We start from the raw sequence: 26,260 nt of genomic DNA, 5'->3' as shown, positions 1-26,260 counted from the left end.
CCATGTCATACTTTCTTCCTCCAAACCACCTCCTCTTGCTTACCTTGAGAGAACACTATGTCATCAACCCATTGTGGATTTCCCGTTTGAACACCTGAACATTTCCAAGGAATTTATTTGTAGCAAAAGTGGCAGGGCGGTGTAACTTGGTAAAGGTACTTGGTTACCAACCTCGATACCAGCATGTGCCGAGCAGCGTCACATGTGGCAGTTGTTCCATAGGGAGCCCTCGGTTTTGTCACATCACCATAAGCTATTAACCAGGCAACTATTACCAACTTACACACTATGACGGCAGTGGGGTCATAGACCACAGAATAAGGGGAGTATTGCAAGGGGAGATTGAAACAAGGGTTCCCTTCATAACAAGGGACAAGGAATTCAAATCCAATGGCAGATTTATTTTAAAGAGATTCAAGTGTTCTGTTGGGACATCCATAATTAGTCAATACAGTGTTCTATGTTCATGGCTGATCTGCTGGCATCTGAATGTCAACTTCTCTTGCAACCCGCTTAATATCACCCATGAAACTCTTAAGCACATCTAACGAACTTAAGGTAGATGAACGCAATAAACACAGCGAACTAAATAAAATGCATGTTCCAACGGTCTTATACGGGTACATCATACAGGCATTCAGGCTTCCATTCCCGATACAACATTCACCTTCCCTACGTGTGGACGATCTCAACAACTATGGACCAACAACAATGGCAAGAATACAATATCGGAGGACAGTGACGAAAAGCACTACTACTACGGGTACAGCATCCCAAGGCAACTAATCAACATCTTCTTGTGGCAACGGTTGAGTGAGAGGAACCAAGGGCTCAACTTCTGACACTTTCGAGGGTGGAGGTGTTGGTGGTGCTGCAACACCAATTCTTCTTCTTTCTGGCGGGTGGATTGGGATCCCTTCAAAGATCGGGGCATCCTGCCCTTCAGTAGCCAGCGTCCTTCGCTTGGCCCTGGTGACAAGATAGGCCGCACATAGCTGATGAACATGCTGGTCTTCAACCTCCTTCAAAGCTTCCTCCATGGAAGCCTCCCAACTCTCAGTAGCTATAGCACTGGCATGCGCTTCGGTGAGCTACACCTGGAGCATCCGGTTGAAGATCTCGGCTTCCTCGGCTCGCTAGAGGTAGATCCTTAGTTCCAAGGCTTGTCAGTCATACTACTCATCCAGAGCAAGTAGGTACGTGGTCAAGTGCACCATGATTGGACTATCCTCTTGTGCATCTCACCCTTGCAAGGCCTCCATGCAAGCCTTCCATGCCCATCGATTCTTATCCAAAGGTGGAAAGAACCGCATGGGGGTACGGGCAATGGGCTCCTCATAGATCTGGCAGAGGTGCCGCAAGGCTTTGTGGGCCACAACCCAGTAGGTGTCGGTGAAGCTAAACCCGGTTGTGGTCACACTCTAGGCTTTAGTGAGGTTAGGGAACTCTTCACTCTTCCCAATGTCGATGGTAATCTCACACCGCTTGATGCCATGCTCCTCATACTCATGGCCCTCATACTCGGGATGATCTTTGACTCTAAGCTTTTGCAGGGTGGCATGTAGGATTCTAGGAAAACCCTCAACGTTTAGGCAGTAGGTACTATCCCAGGCTCCTGCCATTTCTGGCGGTGGTTGCGAGGAAGGCTGAGCGAAAGGCTGGCTCAAAGGAAAAGCTAAGCAAGCTAAAGTGCGCCGAGTGGTGGTACCAATGGCTAAGCCAGGCTCTCCTTATAAAGACGGAGCGTTCAGTGGTCCTAACGCGGTTCACCAGGGTTCTGCGCGGGATCACTATGATGAATCGACCAAATTCCATGTGTTCGAGGCGAGCGACGTGCGATGCCATTACTGACTAGTACGACGGCAGGGCAAGGGTCCGACAAGAGCGCAAAAAAGGGGTATGAGAAGAACATGGGTTACGACAGGCGTGAACCATGGGTGAACGTGGAGCACGAAGCCATAGTGCAGACCTAACTCTAGAATAGGAACGAGTCAGTCATGCACAATACGACACACATTACACCTATGGAGGGCGTATCTACACGTAGTACGAGTACTACAATGTACAAGCAAGATATGCATGAATGAATGTCCTATATGTCCTTTCACTGTTACCAACATATAGGGCAACCGTTCTCAAATTTTTGGCACATCGTCCTCTCCCTGTAACTAGGCGGTACTATCGGACTATGCTCGAGTCAGTGTACCTGTAGAAGAATTGATTAAGTCTACCTAAGTCAGTAGAGTGCCATCTATCCTGGATACATAACCATAGTAATAGGGCTACTTATATAACTTCGCATAGAGACGCCCTAACTTTTTGAAAGCATTTGTTGTCAAATTTTATTTTAGGAAAGGTTTTTGAAGCTTTATTTCCTTATTTGCACTCCGATACCACCTGTGGCAGAATCACCTAATCTAATGTCTCCTAGGAGTGCTTGTCTTCCATTAGACACTAAGCACCCAAGGGAGAATACCAAATTACTCGGTTCCATCGAGCACACCCAGGGGAGAACCCAAAAATCCATATTTTCGCCATCAGGATCACAAATGAGAGAATAGAGCTTACATCATTCTGAACCATTTCTTACATCACTTTTAATACAACATTAGAGTATAATATTTATTAATATAACAGTGGAATGGAATCATATTATCAGAGTTATAAACAATTTAATTGAACAGCGGAATATAACATGTAATCAGAATTACAGCGGAAATGAATACCTAATCATGACATTATGAAGTATTGTTATGTAAACTACGACAACAGATTGTAAAACTTTTCTTATAAAAGCATTTGGTGAGAGTTATAAATAACAACTATGATCGCAGCATAAAGAAATCCTCGCTAAGCCCACCAGGAGGTATCCACACACAAAGGTCAGCTCTAGCATCCACCTGTCACCTACAACAGGGGGAATAAAAACCCTGAGTGCTCAATTGTACTTAGCAAGACTTACCTGATAGGAGAAAAGAAAAGGCTCCAAGGATATGCAAGGCTATCTGGCTTGTGGGTTTATTGCATTTGCAGGAAGCATTACTAAGCATGTGTCCTTATATTTGATTTTTATTAATAGCCGCATTGGTTCATTAACTAACCATTCTATGTAAGCACATGTACTACTTTCAAGCAGGTGGTAAGCAATCAGATTTCTTTTTTCCATTCCAGCTTTCATCTTTTAGTTCTTACTACGGTGCTAGACACGAAACAAGCCATATCAGATTGCCCGACAATTCATGAATCAATGCCCCTAGCTGGGTACCCCGAAAATACATGCCCCGCTTGTACCCAAGGCACAAGCAGGACCAACCCATCATTCTCCTATTCTGGGTGTCCAGATCCCCATCCAAACTGGGACTCCAAGCCCTCGCCCCTGAGTCACAGACTCAATGCGGTGCAAGGACCTCCTCCACCAAAATAAAACCCTGACAGTCGGTCCAGAAAGAGCCGGATCCACGACAAGAGAGCAACAAGTCTTCCAAGCGCCCATACCCAAGTATGTGCTCGGGATAATAAGTCGGTGACTTGCCTCGATGGCTTATGCAACGACCGGTCCTTAACCGACATGGACAGGGAAAACAGTGTAACCAAGCCATGCCCTGTGTCCACGGCAACACAACTTCTTACATCCACCAATACCCAAACCATATCCCTACCCGGTCACCATTTTCCTTTCCACCATTTATAATTTCCAAGTGATAATAATTCAGTAATATATTTTTTTTTATCTCTCGCGAGTGATAGGCAATCACTCGACTTCTACCGGAGTCCGGTAGCATAGCATTCTACACGATCCTGTCATACTAGTAAGACTCATAGGATAAAGACATATATATATATATGCAAGTGGGTTTCATTCAACTCCTTAAAACTTAACGCACAAATATAATTCAAACTGCAGAAGAGTAGGGGTTATGCATCGGGGCTTGTCTGGGTAAGAGATATTAAAAAGTTAGTATCAGTATCTTCAGATCATCCACATCATCTGAACAGAAAGCCCATTGCATCATCTCCTGGAGAGAATACCATTACACCATCTTTGGATTCCCTAATCATCCTTCGATTGATCCGTTGATCCATCATCGTGCCTATATGATATGTATGCGATGCAAAGCAAAGATGATCAACTGCAATCATGGCTCGTAAAATACGACATACGCCTCTCGAGTTAACGGTCTAGTTCTAACGACGACCGTACTTAGGCTACATATACACGTTGTTAGATAAGGCGTTATTTCCCAACAATAATTTTAGTTATATAAACCAAGGCGTTTCTTTATTTTATTCTATCGATTTAATCATTATTCGAAATAAGACATCATTATCTATTTAGCAAACTAATTATTCTGGAGCTACAAAAATTATAGTGAGTACCTAATATTGCTAGGAGCCAACCGTACAAATTTTAGATTCAACAATATTACCAATTTATCATGGAAACTCCTACAAGTTTATATTTTACAATATTAAGTACCTTAAATTAATTATATAGCTTCCATGAATATTATCAAACTATGTGAACAAACTATACTAACAGGTAGATCATGATTTTAGAAACTCAACAAAACTGGTTTCACAATTTTTAGACCATTACACAAATTGCTACCAATTTTACAAGTTAAACTAGAAACCTATATTCAAAAAGCATTTAGATAATGGAAAGGCTGGCGGCAACTAACTGGCTCCACGGCCCAGCACGGCCAGGACCAGTGGCCACGGCAGCCTAGACTAGCGAGGCTCGGTGCGCGAGCGGCCTAGCAGGCCAAAAGTAGGCGCGCGGCCCAGGAGCGGATGGATTAGGCGCGGGCGCACACGGCCCAGGCGCGGCCCAACGCGCACTCAGCGGCAAGCCGGCCCGGGCGACAGGCAGGCTGGCCCAGCGGCATGTGGCCGGCCCAGCCAGGACGCGCGGTCAGCGGCAGGCTGACCCAGCAAGCCGGCCCAACCCGGTTGGGCACTGTGGCAATGACATATATGCAAGAATGCCCTTGCACTTGCTTTAAATTAGCCTGTGGTACTCTAGACACTATTAACGTGAATCACGTATTTCGCAATAGAACCCTGTATAAAACTTCTGCTTGGACTCATACACTTCTTCATCCTCCAAAGCAGAGCACCAACATAGAGGAACCGAGCGGCACCACGGTGAGGGCACGCTGGCAGCGAGCTGGTGTCCATGCTCGGCGCGGATGGACCGGCGAGGCGCGTCGGAGTCGTGCGCGGCTCGGTGAGCGAGAGGAGCACGTCAGCGCTATAGGGCTTGGTAGTCACGGCTAGCGAGGCGGCTTGAGCGTGCGGGCATGGAAGGAGCCACAGCGGAGAAGCAGCCGGTTCAGCACGACCGTGGGGACACGGCGCGGGCACGCGCGGAAGAGGCAGCGGTCTAGAGCCAGACCGAGGATGTGCGCACGCGGTGGCCGAGCGATGAGAGCATAGCCACAGAGACTGCGCGGGAGGGAGGAGGGGCGGTGCTGCGAGGTGAGGGAAGACACGTTGGGGTGCTCGATGCAGGGGAGGGTGACGTCGTCGTGCTCCAATGAGCCAGCGGTGCCGACGAAGGGCGGAGCCTGCTGCGGAGACATGGGACAACGGCGGGGTGCTGTGGCCAGACAGCCCTGCAGTGGAGGCGCGGAAGATAGAATGGTGCGGACGCTGGGGTGGAGGAGGAGGGTGGCACAGCGGAGCAGCGGGTCTAGCGTGGGGCCATGGGCGCATGAGGACGGCAGCGTTGGTGCTGCGCCATCGCAGCCGTAGGCGTAGGTGGTCGTGGAGCTCGGTGCGACGGCGGGCATGTGTGCGTGGTTACCAGCGGGGCTCAAGAGGAGCAGCGCTGTGGTGCTCGGTGCGCTTGTGCTTGGTGGCCGAGGGACGGTGGACTGGAGCTAGAGCGTCTCCTCACGACTGCAGAAAAAAAGGGAGAGAGAGAGAGGGAAGCAACGCGAGAGAATCAGGAGATAGACAGAGACAGGCACGAGAGAATCGGGAGACAGACAGAGACAGGAACTGTGGGGCTCGCTCCTGGTTTGCTTCATAGTTCACAGTGGAGAGCAAAGCCAAGCCAGCGGTGGCTACAGCTTCAGCTGGATGGTGCTCCTGGTTAAATGCACTGGGTGGTGAACCCGAGGAGCAGAGGTAGTCAGACAAGACAGAGACAGGGGCAGATAGGGTTGCAGCGAAGAAAAGAAAAGGCAAGCAAGAGAGGAGCAGGTCAACTAGCACAGTAACGCAGATAGGATAGATAGGGACATTTATAGCTACACAAGGAGTGTGTCTGCCCTTTAATCATTTTTTATTTCTGAGTTATCGTCGTAACGTATATATACCTATATATATATATCTTACAGTTTACTAATTTACACAAATTGTAACACCTAGGCACAGGAAAATTTTAGCAAATCTTGAATTTAAATTTGATTCAAACGCTATTGTCGGTATAGGACCCGCAGGATACCCCACAAGGGAGGGAGAAGATCTAGTCTAACAAGGATTCTCTCCATGTAATCTTAGTAGTAGTATTATTCTGTAATCCTACTAGGAACTCTCATTGTAAACCGGCTAGGACTTTGGCCTCCTGACTATATAAAGGAGGGCGAAGTTCCTAGAGAAAAAACACACATAACACAACACAACACTTTACAATCAATCCAACACAAAGGCTAACGCCGACTGGACATAGGGCTATTACTCAATCACGATCGAGGGCCCGAACCAGGATAAATCGACTATCTCTTGCGTTTACCGTCGAGTTCTACATACGCTGAAGCTCGAACAAACTGCCCTGGGTATCCCCATGGCAGGCTATCGGTGGTGAAACATTGACAGCTGGCATGCCAAGTAGGGGTCTTTGGCGAAACTGCATCCGACAGCTCGATAGACCTCGACAACATGATCTTCTCGATGGGATCAACCTTCATCTTCGGTTCATGGATCTACGAGGCAGGCGACGACGGCAAGCTCCAAAGCCGTCTCCTCGAAGATTTGGATCACCATGAAGACCTTTCTATTTTAGTGATTACGACAGATCAACTCGCCGAAAGATTCATGCAGCTCATGATGTCCGATCAAACTCAGATTTCATGGCTTCGCGCATCCAACTCAAACTCAGGCTCCACATCCGAGATGGAGTCTTACCTGAGTTCTTTCAAGAAACCAAGTTCTTTTCTGGAAGGGTTCCAGAACGCGGCTTCGGCCTATCAAGAATACAACCCGGAGTTCACTCTGAATCCTTTCAAGAACTCAGGTCCTTTTCTGTTCGGACTCCAGAGCATGGCAAAATCTTATCATGCACGGCCTGAAGGATCCCTCGATTCGATGCTTAGAATGCCACTGAAGGGAGCTCAGGAAGGCCTCATATTAACTATAACATCTCAAGACTGCATCATCCACTAGCCAGGTTCTTTTCTTGAGGATAGCGGAACCCGACTAGTCCGCACAACGACGACAGCAATTCTACCCTACCAAGAAAGGGACTCGATCTGTGACCTTGAAGCCTCTATAAAAGTTATCAATGACTCCAACAGCATGGAAACCAACACCGATAATAGAACAATTCACGCATGAGAAGTATTCATGGTTCGCCATCCTTGATCACCATTGGTCCCCCTAGAAGCACCTGACATCAAGTCATCGGATGAATCTGAGTCCAACATATCACCCTTTATCCAGGGGCACGATGGTGAGACCGAGAATCAGAAGCAAGCCAGAGAAAGAAGAAACAAATTGAAACAAGGACGCCAACACCATGCTAGGCAGCGCAAGGAAGCTTGGATCAAGTATGAGTCAGATCTAGCCGAGTACAATAGAAGAAAATCAGAACAAGAAGTCGAAGAAAGACACGCGGCGAATACACCCTACAATAGGATCCGAGAAGCACTAGAAGAACTCGGAGCAACTTCACTTCCTGGTGAAAAACAGGAACAGCTCTGGGACCTTCTCCGATCAATAGCCCTAAGGGTGCATGACGGAGAGACCCGCTCAAGACTACCTGCCAGGTCAACGTCTCATAGACAGGAAGATCAAAATCAAAGGAAGTCCACTTTCGAGAGACTCGGACCAAGTGGAAGTCACAACAGAGAAAGTAGAAGGGACCATAGTCAAAACTACCGAGTCGAACAACCAAGAAAGACCAAAAGCAAAGCACCAATTCAGATAGTCCCGCAGAACTACTCTCACCAAGATAATAGTTGGCTAGAAGGAGGTGCTGAATCAGAATACACAGAAGCCAGAACGCATGATAGATTCCTCTGTTTTGCGAACAGACTTGCTTCGATACAACTACCTCACAAGTTCAAGGCATCCAACCACTCTAAATATGATGGCAAGACCGAACCAAAGCAGTGGCTCAGGATTTACTCACAGTCGATTGAACTAGCCGGAGGAGACGACGATACCCCATGGCACTGGAAACCATGCCCCTCCAATGGTTCGACAAATTAAATCCAGGGTCAATCAGAAATTAGGAGGACTTGCAAAGAGTCTTCTATGGAAATTTTGTAGGTATCATTACGCACCCCATCACTCATGTAGAATTAAAAGGACTCAAGCAAAAAGGAGGCGAAACTCTCAGAAATTACTATCGATGATTTAGCGAACTACGCGCTCAAGTACATGACATCACCGAACGAGAAGTAATTGAAGCTTTCTCATGGAATTATGGCTAGGTGGCAATTTTAGGACTTCTACAAAGAAAACCCAAGAAATAATGAAGATTTAGACGCATAGTAGAAAAGATGATTACTGCAGAGGAGAAGACACGAGAAAGGTTCTCGGATAGGAATAACCAAGACAACCTGGACAAGCGAAATCATCGAAACATCAGACATCAGGAAAGAAAACATGGACCAGACAGCACCGTAGCAGTGGCTGATAAATCAAGGAAGTTTTCCAAACCCAGAGGGTATGACGACATTGAAAATATGCGTTGCATCTTGCATCCTAAAGGAAATCACACCACTAGAAATTGCTACACCTTCAACGAGCGATACACAAGAAAAGATAATAAGATAAACAATAAAGAAGACAATCAGAAAAAAAAAAGATGAAGACAACCGCGAAGACAAAGGATTCCAAAAATCTAGGGGGATAGTAGCAGTGATCTTCACTGGGGCCTCAGATTCCAGAAGCAAACATCAAGAAAAGCTAGCTTTACGAACTATCATGGCAGCAGAGCCGGCTACTCCAAGATATCTCAATTGGTCACAGTATCCAATCTAGTTTTCAAGAGAAGACCAATGGACTAGCGTAGGAAATGCAGGACATTACCCACTAGTTCTAGATCCAACTATCGTTGGTATGACTGTCACAAAAGTACTAATCGATGGAGGAGCCAGACTCAACGTTATTTTTTCAGAAACGCTAAGGAAGATGGGACTACAACTCACCGGGATGATTACACCAACAAGCACCCCTTTTATGGGATAGTACCCGGCAAGGCAGCCATGCCACTTGGGCAAACCACTCTACCGGTTACTTTTGGAGCTCCCTCAAACTACCGAATAGAATTCATCAAGTTTGAAGTTGTAGACTTCGATTCATCATACCACGCAATCCTCAGGCGCCCAGCACTAGCAAATTCATGGTGATACCGCATTACCCATACCTATTGCTTAAGATGCCATGGCCTAACAGAGTCCTTTCCCTTCGAAGTGATTTAAAGCGTGCTTTTGACTGTGATGTTCAAGCAATTCAAATTGCAGCAAAAGCACAAACCAACATTGGTAGGAAAGAAATAGCCACTATTGCCATAGAAATGAGCCTAGAAGAACTAGAGATACCAGCTAAAAAGCCAAGCATCCTCGCACCACCAAAAGAAGCCGATGTCAAGAAAATTGGCCTAGGCACCGGGGATCCTTCCAAGATGGCAACCATCAGCGCCCACCTCTCGGCAAAATAGGAACTCGCGCTCACTAGCTTTTTTCGGGACAACAAAGATATCTTCATATGGAAGCCGGCCAACATGCCAGGTGTCCCAAGAGAGTTGGCTGAGCATAGAATTGATATCAACGAAGGCTCCAAGCCTGTGAAGCAATGACTACGACGATTCTCACCCGACAAGAAGGCAGCAATTAAAAAAGAAATCACAAAGTTGATAGCAGTCGGATTCATCAGAGAAATCCTTCATCCAGATTGGCTAGCAAATCCAGTTCTAGTACAAAAAAAGAATATGGATGAGTAGAGCATGTGCGTCGACTACACAGATCTCAATAAACACTGCCCGAAAGATCCATTCGGGCTACCACGCATTGATCAAATAGTTGATTCAATGGTAGGATCTGCCCTATTATCCTTTCTTGATTGCTATTCAAGATATCACCAGATTGCATTAAAGGAACAAGACCAGAGCAAAACATCTTTCATCACTCTATTTGGTGCCTATTGCTACAAGACCATGTCGTTTGGACTCAAGAATGCTAGAGCCACATACCAAAGAGCTATCCAAACATGCCTTGGTGATCAGATCGGCAAAAACGTAGAAGCATACGTGGATGACATAGTAGTAAAAACAAAGAACCTGGACACACTAATTGAAGACTTAAAGCAAACCTTCAAAAACTTGAAAATGTGGAGGTGGAAATTTAACCCAAACAAGTGTGTATTCAGAGTTCCTTCAGGACAACTACTCGAATTCTTGGTCAGTCATCGTGGAATCGAAGCCAGCGCCAAGAAAATTCGAGCCATAACAGAAATGGGCCCTCCTCGAAGTGTCAAAGATGTGCAAAAACTAACAGGCTATATGGAGGCCCTCAATCATTTCATATGAAGACTCAGCGAAAAAGGGTTACTTTTTTTAAACTACTAAAGAAGATAGACATTTTTGAGTGGACAGGAGAAGCCAACGAAGCTTTCAAAAGACTTAAGGCATACCTCACCTCCACGCACGTTCTCACACCTCCAAAGAAAAACAAAGACATGATGCTGTACATTGCGGCAACTTCTACTGTGATCAGCACAACAATAGTCATAGAAAGAGAAGAAGAAGGGTGCATATATAAAGTACAATGCCCTGTATACTACATCAGTGAAGTACTATCAGAATCAAAAATCCGGTACCCGCATGTGCAAAAACTACTCTACGTCCTCCTGATCACTTCACACAAGCTTCGCCACTATTTTGAAAGCCACAAGATTACCGTGGTGACAGATTTCTCACTCGGAGACATCCTACACAATAGAGACGCAACAGGGCGCATATCTAAGTGGGCAGTTAAACTTGGTGCTCTCAATATCAATTTCACCCCATGGAAGGCAATTAAATCTCAAGCCCTTGCCGATTTTGTTGCCGAGTGGACAGAAATTCAACAACCTATGTCAAATATCATCCTTGACCATTGGAAGGTGTACTTTGATGGATCACTCAAGCTAGGCATAGCCGGTGCAGGCATTCTCTTCATCTCTTCAGACAGAAAGCAACTCAAGTATGTTCTTTAGATATTATGGCAAGCTACAAACAATGAAGCAGAATACGAAGCCCTCATCCATGGACTCCGAGTGAGAATTACCCTTGGAATCAAGCGATTACTCGTATATGGCGATTCGGCGGTAGTCGTCAACAAAGTCAACAAAGACTGGGACTGCACTAAAGAAAACATGGGCACTTACTGTGCTGAAATACGAAAACTCAAAAAACATTTTCAAGGATTGGAAATTCTACATGTCCTGCGCGACTCTAATATTGCGACAGACATCCTCGCCAAGCTTGGGTCTGACAGGGCGAAGGTACCACCCGACGTATTCATAGAAGAGTTATCAGCTCCGTCTATCAAACAACCCAGTGAGATAACCCCTAAACCCCCAGCTAAAGGCACCCAGATTTTGGTAATCACCACCTCATGACCTAGGTTTTTATCGATTACATTAAATAGAATAAGTTGCCAGCAGATAAAGCAGAGGCTACCCGAGTTGTTTGCAGATGCAAGAACTACGTCCTAGTAGGGGACAAGCTGTACAGAAGAGCCGCATCATCAGGAGTACTCCTAAAATGTGTCTCATTCGAAAAAGGCAAAGAGATCTTAGAAGAAATACACTCAGGTTGCTGTAGAAATCATGCCGCTTCAAGAACACTAGTCGGCAAAGCATTCTGAACCAGATTCTACTGGCCAACTGCTTTAAAAGACGCAGAAGAACTTGTCAGAAAATGCAAAGGTTGTCAAATGTTCGCAAGACAAGCTCATGTACCAGCTCACAATCTGATCTGCATCCCTCCCACTTGGCCTTTCTCCTACTGGGGCCTGGATCAAGTAGGACCCCTCAAGAAAGCAAAAGGCGGTTTTGAGTACATCTTTGTAGCAATTGACAAGTTCACCAAGTGGATTGAATACAAACCACTCGCAAAATACAGCACAGCCAAAGCAGTCGAGTTCATCCAAGACATTATGCACCGCTTCGGCATGCCCAATCGAATCATCATAGATTTGGGTTCTCCCTTTATAGCTACAAAATTCCAAAGTTGGGCACAAGATTGCGGTTTCGGCATAGAATACGCATCAATCTCACATCCAGAAGCCAACGGACAGGTAGAAAGGGCTAATGGACTCATACTAGCTAGATTAAAACCAAGATTGTATGAAGAACTAGTGGACTATGGATCCAAGTGGATTGAAGAATTACCCAAAGTAGTATGGGGGCTATGGACTCAAATAAGCAGAGCCACCGGATACTCACCTTTCTTCCTAGTTTATGGATCAGAAGTAGTACTACCTGCCGACTTGATCTGGACGTCACCAAGGATAGAATAATATGACGAAGGAGAAGTAGAACACACCCGGAGATTAGAACTCGACAGTACGGAAGAAGTCAGAGTAAATGCTACCCTTCAATCAGCCAGATACCTCCAAGGTTTAAGACGCCACTACAACAAGAATATCCAACCTCGATCACTCCAAATTGGAGATCTAGTACTAAGAAGAATACAAAAAACTAACGAACGCCATAAACTACTCAGTCCATGGGAAGGTCCTTTTATTGTCACAAAAGTCATCGGACCAGGCATGTACAAGTTAATAACTGAAGATGGAAAAGAAGTCAACAATACATGGCACATCAGCCAACTAAGAAGATTCTACACATGAAAACAACACAAGGAAAAACATATATACAAGCCAAAAGAGATCAACGTTCTTGATCAATAAAGATAGTGTTCCTCGACAACATATGTCTTATTATGGCTTTCCCCCAGTTGTTTCCACTAAGCATGTAAACGTTCACGATCAATAAAAATGGTGTTCCTCGACAAACAGATGTCTTATTATGACTTATCCTGAGTTGTTTTCACTAAACATACTGGCTGAGAGCAAAAGAGCTGAAAAGATGCTTGAGCCCGCCGATGAGGGTAGCTAATAAGCTAACACCCGATCCAAAAAGCAAAATGGCTAAAATTATGCCTGAGCATATCGGCTGAGAGCAAAAGAGCTGAAAAGATGCTTGAGGCCACCGATGAGGGTAGCTAATAAGCTAACACCCGATCCAAAAAGCAAAATGACTAAAATTATGCCTGAGCATACCGGTTGAGAGCAAAAGAGCTGAAAAGATGCTTGAGCCCGCCGATGAGGGTAGCTAATAAGCTAACACCTGATCCAAAAAAGCAAAATGGCTGAAATTATGCCTGAGCATACCGGCTAAGAGCAAAAGAGCTAAAAAGATGCTTGAGCCTGCTGATGAGGGTAGCTAATAAGCTAACACCCGAACCGATCCTAAGATGTCTTTACAACCAGAAAAGGTTGTAAAGACAAAGATCTACTTACCCCGAGTTGTTTACATGGCAGCTAGACAACTCAACAAATCAAGTAAGTTCGTCAAGACAACGATCTACAAATACCGAGTTATTTATGCGACGTAGACGAAAGCATGACAAGCTCAAAGACATCCAGGCAAAGAAAGCATCAACAAAAAATAAAGGATCTTCATTCAAAAATAAGTATAATATCCTATTATAGAGGCTGGAGTACAAAGGTCAAATACATTAAACCTCGTCATCAGGAGAAGAAATATCAATATTAAGATTATCTACAATCCTCCTGGCCAAGTCTTTGACCTCAGGCTCCATCTTTTCAATAGCATCCAGATATTCTTGACTCTTGGTTTCCTCTGCAATCTTGGACAAAGGCATCTCCGAAGCAAGAACCCGGACCTAGGCAAGAACATTTCTGGTACAGAGTTGGGCGCACCTCTTCACAAACTCCTGGAAACGGGTCAAAACTTGGGGAATAAACTAAGCCTAAGATTGACCATCATCTGCTGGAGTCCGGAGAAGATCGGCTACTGATCGAAATGGTTTCCACAAAGCATTCCAGTTCTCAGTAGTCGTCGCCAACTTGCCATTCAAGACTTCAACCGTCTTTTGGACCTGCACAAGATCCTTATCAGCTCCACGCCTAATCAACTTGGCAAGCACAAGTTCTTCTTCAGCACGAGTAATTACCTCTTTAGCCCTGTTGTGACTATTGTGGACAAGTGTCTTCATTTCCTCAATACCCTCTAAGAGCTTCTGCTTTTCAACTCGGAGAGCTAGACCAGGCACCAAAAACAAATCAGCAGAAAGGGAAATTTGAATACAAGAGGAAACAAAAAGAACCTGTAATACCATTGCACTCATTCTTCACGGCCTCCACATTCTTCAAGACCTCCTGGATAGCAGCATCCCTCCACTTTTCTGCCTCAACCACCTAGGCATGGAGAGCTTTTTCCTCCTTTTGGTGCATGTGGCGCTCGGTCTCCATCTCAGCCCGATAGAGGTCAAGCTCTGTTTTCAGGGCACTAACCTCAGAAGATAACTTTTTCTCGATTTCAGATGAGAAAAAGAAGCCAGTATGATCCCAAGAAAAAGACTGAGCAAAAGAGAGAGAGAGAAACAAGACATAAGAACAGAGAGAAAAAGACTGAGCAAAAGAGAGAGAAAAACAAGACATAAGAACAGAAGAAAGACGAACATCTAAAGAAAGAACTTCAAAAAAAACTTACCTGGAGTTTTTCCCCAAAAGAAGTTGCGAAGGTTCCCCAGGCAGCGATCAGCTCTGACAACCGATGAGTGGCATCGAATTGTTGCACCACATCATCATCCAGACGCTGAACGCCACTAGGGAGAGGAGCAGAGGGAGAAGCTGGCCAAGGCAAAGAAGACAAGACCAGAGCCGTACCCTAGGAAGCCTCGGCTACCTCCTCAGATGGCTCTACCGCCACGGCCATGGTCACCTCCAGAGCCAGCAAATCGGCAACTGTGGGATCACCAGAGAACCCGGTCCCCCTCACAGCCACCTTGCCGACCGCACATTCCGAATCCTGAGACTCAGAACATAGGGGCACACCAGAGGATTGATAAGAAGTCGACTGAGGGTTGAGGGAAGGCGAAGGCCTACAAGATAATAAGGAAAATTGATAATAAGAATATGAATTAGAGAAGAGGAAAATAGAAGCAGAGAAACATAACCAGGATTCACTCACTTAGCTATCTTCTTCTTCATAAAACCCCTAAGACAAACAGAAGACCTCAGAGGGGGAACTATAGTAGCAAAAATATCACCGCCACCTTGCAACGGGAGTGGCGTGGTCGGTACCGGAGCTCCAGAAGAACTCGAGGTCAACGACCGCTTACTACAAGAGAACAAGGTCAAAGTCAGAACAAAAAGAAGTGTTCAAACAGTAGAAAACCAAGAAAACAACTCACCGACATGTAACAAGGGCAGCATCATCATCCTCATCTTCCTCACTCTCGAACATGCCATCTGAAAAAGAAGAAAAGTACTCTATTAAAGGCAAAAACAAACAACAAAAAGACAAAACAGATTAATATGCTCACCTAGGAGCACGCTACCTATAACTTGAGTACCTAGACGAGTACTCGATTGGTGAGACTTCTTGGTAGCAGGCAAACTAGAAGAAGAACAATTTGCTCGCCCCCTTTTTCCGACACTGCGAGGAGCTCAAGGAACTGGACGAGGAACATACTCTACATATGTGTCAAGAACTACGGAAGAAACACCAGGAAACATCGAGGTGGTTTGAAACTTACTGGTTAAAGAGGCCCCAGCAAGATTCTCCCCAAGCTCCACAATGGCAGGGCAGTCATCAAGGGGGATCGGATCAACGAAGTTACGCCCCAATTCCTATAAAAGAGTAAAACAACCAGACGAGAAAGATTAAGCGAAAAGTGGAGATAGCAAAGGAAATACAAAAAGTACCAGCATAAGGAAAAACAACTCACAGCAGAAGGCGGGTTGTTAGCACAGTACTTAGGGACAGTATGCGGGACGACGCTTACTCCCTTCAACATCTTCTGAAGGTGCTCGAGCACCTCCTCATCAGTCAACTCAAGGGCAGGGACCATACGAGAAGGGTCCTCTGCTCCAGAGTATTCAAAGTCGTAGTTCTCTCGCTCCTTCAGAGGTTGAACTCGGCGGCGAAGAAAACTAGAAACGATACCGAAGTCGGTCAAGCCTTGTTGTTTCAGAGCACATATCCTCTCAAGAAATGGCTTGATCGTCTGGAGCTCATTCACTATAAGGGGATTCTTTTCCCATCGGTCGTTAAGCACGGGACCAGAACCAGAATGAACAGCAAGAGGAGGAATCATATTAGCGGCATAAAACCAGTCGGCATGCCAATCCCTCATAGAATCAACCAAGTCATAATAAAAGAATCTACTCTTACGACCCTGACAAAACTGAATCCCGCTGCCACCAAAAACATGGGTGTCATCGCTGCGGGATTGGGGCTTCAGACGGAAGAAGTAACGAAAGAGAGAAAGAGAAGGAGGAATTCCAAGAAAAGTTTCACAAAGATGAACAAAAATAGAAAGATGGAGGACAACATTAGGAGTAAGATGGTTCAAGCTAATTCCAAAATAATTGAGAAAGCGATGAAGAAAGGCAGAGGCAGGAAGGCAGAGTCCAGCACGGATAAAGGAGACAAAAAGAACAATCTCACCAAACCCAAGAGTTGGGACCCGATGCTGGCCTGGAGCTCTCCACTCAGCAAAATCTCCTTGTCCTGGATCAGGCAATCACTGACAAGCTCACGCAACTGATCCTCGGTCGTAGTTGAAGCCAGCCAGACCTTCTGAGCGGCCCTCATGGCCATGAATTCTTGGTTTTCAATCACAGAAAGTGATGCCTCCTCGTCTACAAAGGTTGCCTAAGGCTTGCTCATTGATTTCATCCTACCCATATACTAGCAAAAGCAATATGGCACTAAGAAGCGATGGCGGTCAGGTTGCGGCGCTTAGATGACGGTGACAATGGCGACGGCGGAGTAAGGACTAGGGTTTCAAGGCAAAAGCAGGGCAGTAAAGAAAAAGAAGAAAGAAGGCCTTTAAATAGATTTTTACAGCAATAAAAATATGGCCCATTAGGCTTGTTTTAACATGGCATGAGAACGCAATGGTTCATTTCCCAACACAACTAACAAAGCTAAAATGACGGACGGCACACTTCTACACAACGGTACAGTTCAACGGGCAGATTTTAGACTTATCCATCCAGCACTAAGGCAGAGTTAACATATTGCTACAAAAAGAACTCATCAACAATCAAGCAACGAAGGGTTGCCTCACAAGGAAGACAAGAACTCGGTTCTTATAGAAAGAACTCGAAAATCTCACAAACAACCAGGACATCAGCAAAAAAAAGAATGACAACCCAGAAGACAAGATCCTTTCCATTATAAATGGCTTCAAAAAATACAAGATTACACATCTTACAAAACCCAACGACCTCGGTACTATGACGAGCAAGGTAGCAAAAAGGAGCCCGGACAAAACTAAGCTCTGGAACGACTATGTGTTCCAAATTGCTACTCGGTAGAACAAACCGCACTCGGCTACACTATTTTTTTCAAAGGACGGACACAGTACATCCGAGGCGGAAGTCAGCAGCACGGCGGGACAACATGGAATAGGGAAGCCCAGCAGGCATCTGTTTACCCAAGTCTGATGTGGTGCCAGATCAGGCGTTGAAGGACAGTCGCAGGACAGGCAAGGGGGATCTACCCAGAACTGCTGGATGAAGGAACGTATCCCACATCACAAGACTTTCTCCAACTACCGCCACATACCTCCTGGTACAATGCTGCTGCGAGATTAGTCTACGTTTAATCTCTATCACAAGACTCCCTCCAGCTATGACAAGATATACAAGAACTAAAAGATATACCAGGGGGCTGCTCTACTTCAGAGACTATCATATTCATGACTACAGAGATTTCAGACCACGCAACAAAATGCTCGATGAATCAAAATAGCACATCAGGAGGGTATTTATAGACCAAAGAAGCGGTGCACATGGACCGGGAGCACCAACGGAACAAATCTAACAAAGGACAAAGTGAAAAGACATAATTCAATGAAAGAGGACTCAGGCGTGAAGGAACAATACTCAAGGACAAGCATATTCGATAGGATATACCAACACTGTACAACTCGTGAACAAACAGTATTTACACTTAACCACCACCATACAACTACAACTGACAATAGCAGACTACCAGAGAATATGCCAAGACCCTGCATCCGAGTTCTTTCTGAACAAAAGAAGCCAGATATATGCTCGGGGGCTGCAACAGGAGAGGTTTTCAGTTCTTTTGAACAACTCAGATTCAAGACCCTCCAACTCTTTGTTCCAAATAACAAGAGGCTTGGAGGCTACACTCAGTGAGTGCACTTTTTTCGAAAAAAGCGCACGTCACCAAGAGGACTACTTCAACACAGCAGTTTTCGAATAACACAAGATTCAAGACCCACCAACTTTTGTTCCAAATAGCAAGAGGCTCGGAGGCTACACTCAGTAAGTGCACTTTTTTCTTCGAAAAAACGCACGTCACCAAGAAAACTTCTTCAAGACAAACCACTTCAAGGACTCATGACAAGAAGAACCCGGACCAAGCTATATACCCGAGTATATGCTCGGGGGCCCTTCGACGAAGAATCAGAACAATTTCAAGGTAAGACCCTCGAGCTCCTTGTTCCAAATAGCAAGAGGCTCGGGGGCTACACCCAGACGGATGTACTTTTTCTTCAAAAAAGCACATACCACTCGAAGATCCCAAGAAGCGCTACATGGTTTCACTCAAGAAAGTACTCGGACGATGCTTGTTCCTACTCGGCAAGACCTGAAGGAACAAGATGAGGCTTCCTGAGCTCAACCATGAAGTGCTCGGGGGCTTGTCGGTACAGGACCCACGGGATACCCACAAGGGAGGGAGAAGATCTAGTCTAACTAGGATTCTCTTCATGTAATCTTAGTAGTAGTATTATTCTGTAATCCTACTAGGAACTCTCATTGTAAACCGACTAGGACTCTGGCCTCTTGACTATATAAAGGAGGGTGGAGTTCTTGGAGAAAAAACACACATAACGCAACACAACACTTTACAATCAATCCAACGCAAAGGCTAACGCCGACTGGACGTAGGGCTATTACTCGATCACGATCGAGGGCCCGAACCAGGATAAATCGACTGTCTCTTGCGTTTATCGTCGAGTTCTGCATACGTTGAAGCCCAAACAAACTGCCCTGGGTATCCCCGTGGTAGGCTATCAGTGGTGAAACATCGACAGCTATATATATGTATATCGTTCTATTTATTAATTGATTTTATTTTATTTATAAAAGTTGTTTTTCCTGCTTAATCTACTAGAACAAACCGTTCGCTATTTATTTGCCAGGATTATCATTCGATATTCCTAAATATTTTTACGCACTGAAATTTAACCTGGACATTTATTTGAGTCCGCAAAACTACGTCACACAGGATTCGCTTATCGCCTCAAGTACGTTTTAAATTAAAACCCGAGAAAACTCGATTCAAAAATTTTTCTTAGGGCTAAATCATGGTGCTAAACGAGATCGTAACACCGGGGTGTTACAGGGAGAAACAAAGTTATTGATAGCTTCCTCCTACATTGTAATTCTAATCTTTCATATAAGTCAGCCAAGAGTTTGTTGCTGACATGTTAGTCTGGGATTAGTTTATCCATAGATGATTGTGATGAGAGTTCTATCTTGACTTTCCATGTTGCGCCCTTCAATGAGGATTGCACTGGTACATGCATATAACTTAAGGGTATATTTATATATGCCGATCTCAATAACAAACTATTAGAAAATTACTTAGGGTTAAAACTTAAACATGATTAGGATACAGAATCTTAGACTTAGATTAGTAGATCTCTAGAGTTTACCTTCGTTAGTAGAGGAGGAAGTCATTATGCTTTAGGAGTGGGGACTCGTGTCTACTTGGAGCAGGCCCTAACACAGAATGTCAAAGAAGGAATATCCCGTAGTTGTACGGTTGTCACCGGCGTCGTCTTGGCTGCGGCTATTCCCTCCTTGGTCAACCTGCTGGTGATGGCGATGACCCTGTCGATGAGATCGGAGAAGGAGACATGGGGCGGTGGCCTTCCTTTCACTCCTGTGCTTTGGTTAGATCGGGTGCTTAATGTTTGGTGTGGTTAACCTTTCTTGTTCACATCAGCTATCGAGATGGTTAGGGAACCTTCTTTTTTATAAGTATGGTGTAACGGAAGTCACAACCAGGTTTAGTTTTGCGACCCCAATCAGGTCACGTATGTGGCGTTGTCTTCCTTGGGACTCAGTCACGTGACCTTGCTGAGATCATCCCAACACAAACTGCTCAAGATCTCAGTTCACGATTTGATCCATCATCTGAAGCAAGTACAAACATAATTATTGATTTTGTGTCAAATGAGAAATGCAATAGTGATGTGAAGTGTATACCCTTCTTTTTTTGGAAGCCCTAATGATTAGAAGGCCTATTTTGATGTCTTTTTTACTTTTTTCACATTTATTTTGTACTCCTGATTTTTTTTAAATGGAAAAAACACAATTACTTTGAAGAATGGGAAACCGTCAGCTCATGGTGGTAAAAAAGGTGAAACTCGAAAAAAGGGGAAAACGATGGCTTCGTCCGTGGCTTCGAAGAATCGTGAATTGAAGTTGATAAAAAAGAAGAATCGTGAATCGCAAACCCTTTGGCTCTTGTACTTAGGTTGTCTTCAACAGGAGACCCATTAGAAGACCCAAACCTAAAATGGGTCTCTAACAAAATACATATAGCCTCCAACAGAGTACCTATATGGAAGACCCATTTTAGGTATTAGGAGAGGTATAACCTAAATCTGAGTATCATCTCTCCTATAGACCTATTTGCACAAAATGTTTCTTTTTGGGTCTCGTTGTTGGAAAAGACTAAAAATGGATATTGAACCCTTTACCTGTAGCGTTATTCAAACGTGAAATAGATCTTGTATTTTAGGTAACGGATGTTGGAAACAGTATTAAGATCGGAAAAATGGGTCCCGTGGGTGTCGTACGTGACGGAAGTTATCCTAGCTGAAAGAAAAAACGTGTAAACAAAAACGGCTGCCCGTCTGTGCCGTGACGTGGTGGCTCTTCTACTTAAGATCGAAAAGGTAGATGTACGTGATGGAAACTACCGTAGCTGAAAAAAAAACGTGGAGGCAAAACCCGCTACCCGTCTATGCCGTGACGTGAGAGATTATAGCAAGCTCATTAACAGCGAAGAAGAAACTTTCACGTACAAATATATATATTTCTACTCTTATCTTTTTCTATTTGACTAGGATCAGGATTCCTATTTAAATTACTCAAGATCGGAGAGATGTTTTTGAATTCGGATCCCTAGCTATCTAGATTAGCTCGGATAGACAATTCACATTCACGGATTTTGTTAGAGGAAGAAGGATAAGAAATAGAAATAAATTTTGGCTTTTTAATATTATTATATTATTATTGTTATTAATTAATAATTATAATTATTATAGGTACATGTAGATATATAATATAATTGTTAATAAATATTAAGGTATGGACATAGATATATTAGGTATATATAGAGAATAGACATAGAGGGTTCAAGTATTATAAAAAACAAAGAGAAAGAAATTGGGAGGTAACCGTCCGAATGGAAAAACAAATTGCAGCCTATATGGACACGAACCGGGGGGGGGGGGGGGGGGGGGGGGGGGGGGGGGGGGGGGGGGGGGGGGGGGGGGGGGGGGGGAACCGAACGGAAAAAATGGACCATGAGAAAATCGAAAAGTCTGTGTCATATGGATCCGAGAAAAAAAACGACGGGGGAAAAGATTGGACGCGGAAATAGTAGAAAAGATAACGTAGGAAGATAAGGACACTTTAGGAATCTATTTTTATCTTTTTTCTATTTCTATTTGAGTTAGGACCTATTTGGATCAGGATTCGTTTCTATTCTCGTGTCAATCTTAGAATTGGACTCCATATCGATCTAGACACGACCTATTCTAACTCGTACGAGCACGGGTTATATATATAAGTCTGGACGAAAAAAAAACTTTTCATTGTCTGGTAGTTAGAGGGAGATGGAAAAAAAATGGATGGACGAAAAAAATGGGCTGAAATTTTGCCTCTTTATTATTAGGTATGAATATAGATATAGACTATAGATATAGATATAGACATAGATCTAAAGTATGAAAAGTAACACACAAAGACATTTTATGCTTTACAATGAACGAATATATAACTTGAAATGCCCATGGAAAAATCAAGTCAAGATCATAATACACCAATATTATTGGAACTAACACAAGAAGCTTTTTTTTTTAATGATTGGCAAATGGTCTCTACCTGATATGTGCCCTGGCTGACGTATATAATTGGCTTAGCACCATGTGGTCTGGTCCTTGCCCCATAACGGTTCTAGTCAATCCAAATACATCGATGAAAGAAATAATTTCATCATCAAGGGGCACCGAAGGCCATCTCTGCTAGTAGCACATAAAGCATTGGTTGAGGAAACCATTTCAATTGAATTGCGCAGCATCAGTAAATACTATAGCCCCGTTCGTTTGGAGGAATTTTGGATGAATCTGTGAGAGAAAAACACTGTTCCGGATGAAAAAAAGAAGTGGATCAAGCCAGGTTTAAGGACACGCGAACAGGGCCTACGGGTACAGAACAATAAGTAATTAGCATAATCATGCAACAATAGCTAATTAGCATAAGCACGGAACAATATCAAATTGGCAAATGCTGGAACAAATTTCAGAACAAAAATCTAAGAGCAATAAATCTAGATATATGTACCAATCCATAATTGACAATCACCATATCACAAACGTATGTAAATATCATTGGAAAAGGGAAAAGGCTAACTCGCAGCATCAAGATGCATGTTTGATGTAGCCAATTATGTATCTCACACACAGCCATGCATTTCGTTATATCTACCAGAGTATTACAAGAGTATATATATATGGAGGCAAGCACTCATGGCATGAGTTACAAATAAAGAAATATAGCCTTTAAAATAAAAGGTAAGATGGCAGGAACTTACCAAGGAGAAGTCACATACATAATTTTTCTCTTGGCAGCAGGCAGTGAGCCTGAACCTGAAACAACACCGCACAATCTCAATATGCAGGTAAGCAGTATGGTGCACAATAAAGGAACACATAGGAACAATTGACCAATAGTAGTACATACCACCATAGCAGACAATGTACAGCACATGTTGGCGTGGTTGCTCCCAGCCATCGAAATAAACAACCAGATCAGACAACTCCGAGTTGAAGCGAATGGGCCTGTGATCCAGTGGTAGGGCTGTCTAGTGGGACGCTACTCACCAGGGTTTTCGCACATTTTTATGGGATTTTTTCCGAAATTTTAGGGTACACGCATGCGTACGCATTCGGTGGTACTGCGCGTTTCCCGCGCACTGAAGGCTGCGTCTTCCAATCTCTTCTTTGCGTGTGTACGGATGTGTACACATTTGTATACGTGTGGTGTGAGTGTGGAGTGTATGGGTTATGCGTGTCCAAGTTGTACCCAATAAAAAAAGCTCCGAGTTCAAGGCAGGTCTAGATTGAAAAGCAGATCAAGCTGGAGGAGGGGATACGATCCTCAGGTGGCAAGGTACTCGTGAACGGCGGTGAGATAGACGTTGGGGAACCCCCATGGCTAGCTGTAGAGATGAGGATGAGGAATGGGTGATGCTGCACCGGGCATGCCCACGCCCAAGCGCCATGGCCGTCCCAGCCTCTCCTTTCGCACACTCCGCGGCCGGGGGAGAGGAACAGGCGATGAAGTGATCCGATCCGTGCGTGCATCTACCAGCAGGGTCGTGCACTGCATCTGCTCGTTCCGCAGGCAGGGAAGAGGAAAGGGCAAGGAAGCAGAAGATGCAGGGAGGCGGTGCGGTGCCTTTTTTTCACTTTGATTGGTGAGACCTGAGACGGGGCGGAGATTGTAACACGAGAAGAAGTGCTTGCATGTGGCCCCAGCAGGACACGTGGCTTGCACTGGCCTCCGATTCGTGGAGCGGCACGAGTCATCAAGAGATAGGCGATCAGGAGCAAAATCGTTGGGAGGCCTCCAATTTATCTGCGGTTACACCAGAGGTGAAACGAACTAGGATCTCAAAACTTGAAATACCGGCTCTCTTGCCCCTCTGTGATAGTCCCAGGATACCTCAGCTATCACGAGCGTCCACTTTTCAGCTGATTACAAAATCATACAACAACATAGTACAAAAATAGGAGTAAAACTAACCTAATTACAAGCTCTCTAGGCTATGATCAAACAAAACACCGAGGTTGTACTCATAGCAACGAAACTTGGCGAATCTCCAATCCATGGGCATCCTTGGGAGTAGACCGCAAACCAACTACTAATCTCAACATTACTACAAGCCAAGAAATCTACACCCCGCCAGATGTGTATAGGCCATGGTCAGCACCGATGAGTTTTAGTGAAAAAAAATAAAGGGATCTGGCGATACTAATAGTTTGACTATAGTTTGCATCCTTAGCGCATGCAGAAGTGTCATAGTAAGTAGTATAAATCTTCTCTAAAACACAACCCATACACTCATTCTCACCATCCGCTCATCATCACATCTCACTACTCATCAGCACATCTCACCACTCATCATCCCTCACAACACCCTCATTCTCTCAGTTTAGTCGACGAGGTGGCTTCCACGCGCCCCTCGTCTAATCGGCCTCAAGTCGTACCTTAGCGTCAGGGGGAGAAAAGCAAAGCACAAGAGAAGACTAGCGGGGTGAAACAGTTCACAGGAATGATCATGACCGAGATCGTGGCTATACGTATAGTTTTAACTCTGCAGAGTGTGTACACCTGTACCCCTCGTTGACACGTTGCCGCGATCCAGGCAAACAACGCTCAAGAACTAGCACATTCCTCACCAGCCTACCCCCAAATGGAGTAGCATATGGCATGACGTATACACTTGGGATCATGACTAGGGTAGCCGGAAAACCCATTGGCATCCTTTTCAACGTGCTCCTAGGGGATACCCCCATGCACCTCTCCTCCCACAGAACTAGCTTAGTCCACACTAACTCAACAGAACAGGCCCCACCCATTCAGGCCTGTGGCGTGCACGTTTAACATAGTCCTATGTCCTAGGCATCAACCCACAACAATCCTTAATTGGCCAGAGCAAGCACCTTCCACCAATACCATGTGGCCTGCCTCTCATGGGTAGCCACCATCACATTCCTACCACATTATATCCATCATATCCATCAGAAATAGATCTGGGGCACTCCACGCACCAAGTGCACCCCTCGAGGGTAAATCCTCTCACTCCGGCCGGTATCACCAAAGAAACGGGTCAAGGCAAGGAATATCTCTAGAACTCCTCAATCACCACCACCCACATGGGATTCAACGCTCTCGTCACGCCAACCTACCATCTACCTCATGGGAAAGCCTTACGGCAAACCCCGATCCACCAATCACATCACTAACCAACCATCACATCACATAACAAGGCATATATGTAATATGATGGAAAGTAAATGCAAGCAAGCAGGTAGGCGTCATATAAGTGCGAGCGCGAAGCTAGGTAATCAGGGTGAAGGGGTTTTCAATCAAGGCTCAGGCAATAGCATGCATCACATATACTAGCAAATGAGTAAAGTAAAGCACTAGCATTTCTACTTGCAATGCCTAATAGGTTTCTCTAAGATAAGGTGCTGCCATGACACCTGCGATGTCGAGCAAGTAGTGGTACGCATCTCCAGAAGTCCGGGTTGTCCACCATCAGGGTCCATCACCTCCGGGTGCGTCGTCGGATCCATCCGAGCTCAAGTCATCGCTACACACAGAAAATGCCAAGAACGTCCACCAATAAGAAGCAATAAAACCATGATAAAAACCTAACTAACTAGACTCAAGGACTGCACTAGGAGGTAGGGGAAGATGTTAGAAAGATTATGAAACTAGTT

The sequence above is a fragment of the Miscanthus floridulus genome, chromosome 5 (assembly GCF_019320115.1).
Source record: "Miscanthus floridulus cultivar M001 chromosome 5, ASM1932011v1, whole genome shotgun sequence".
Taxonomy (NCBI): Eukaryota; Viridiplantae; Streptophyta; class Magnoliopsida; order Poales; family Poaceae; genus Miscanthus; species Miscanthus floridulus.
Note: the sequence above shows the minus strand (reverse complement) of the source record.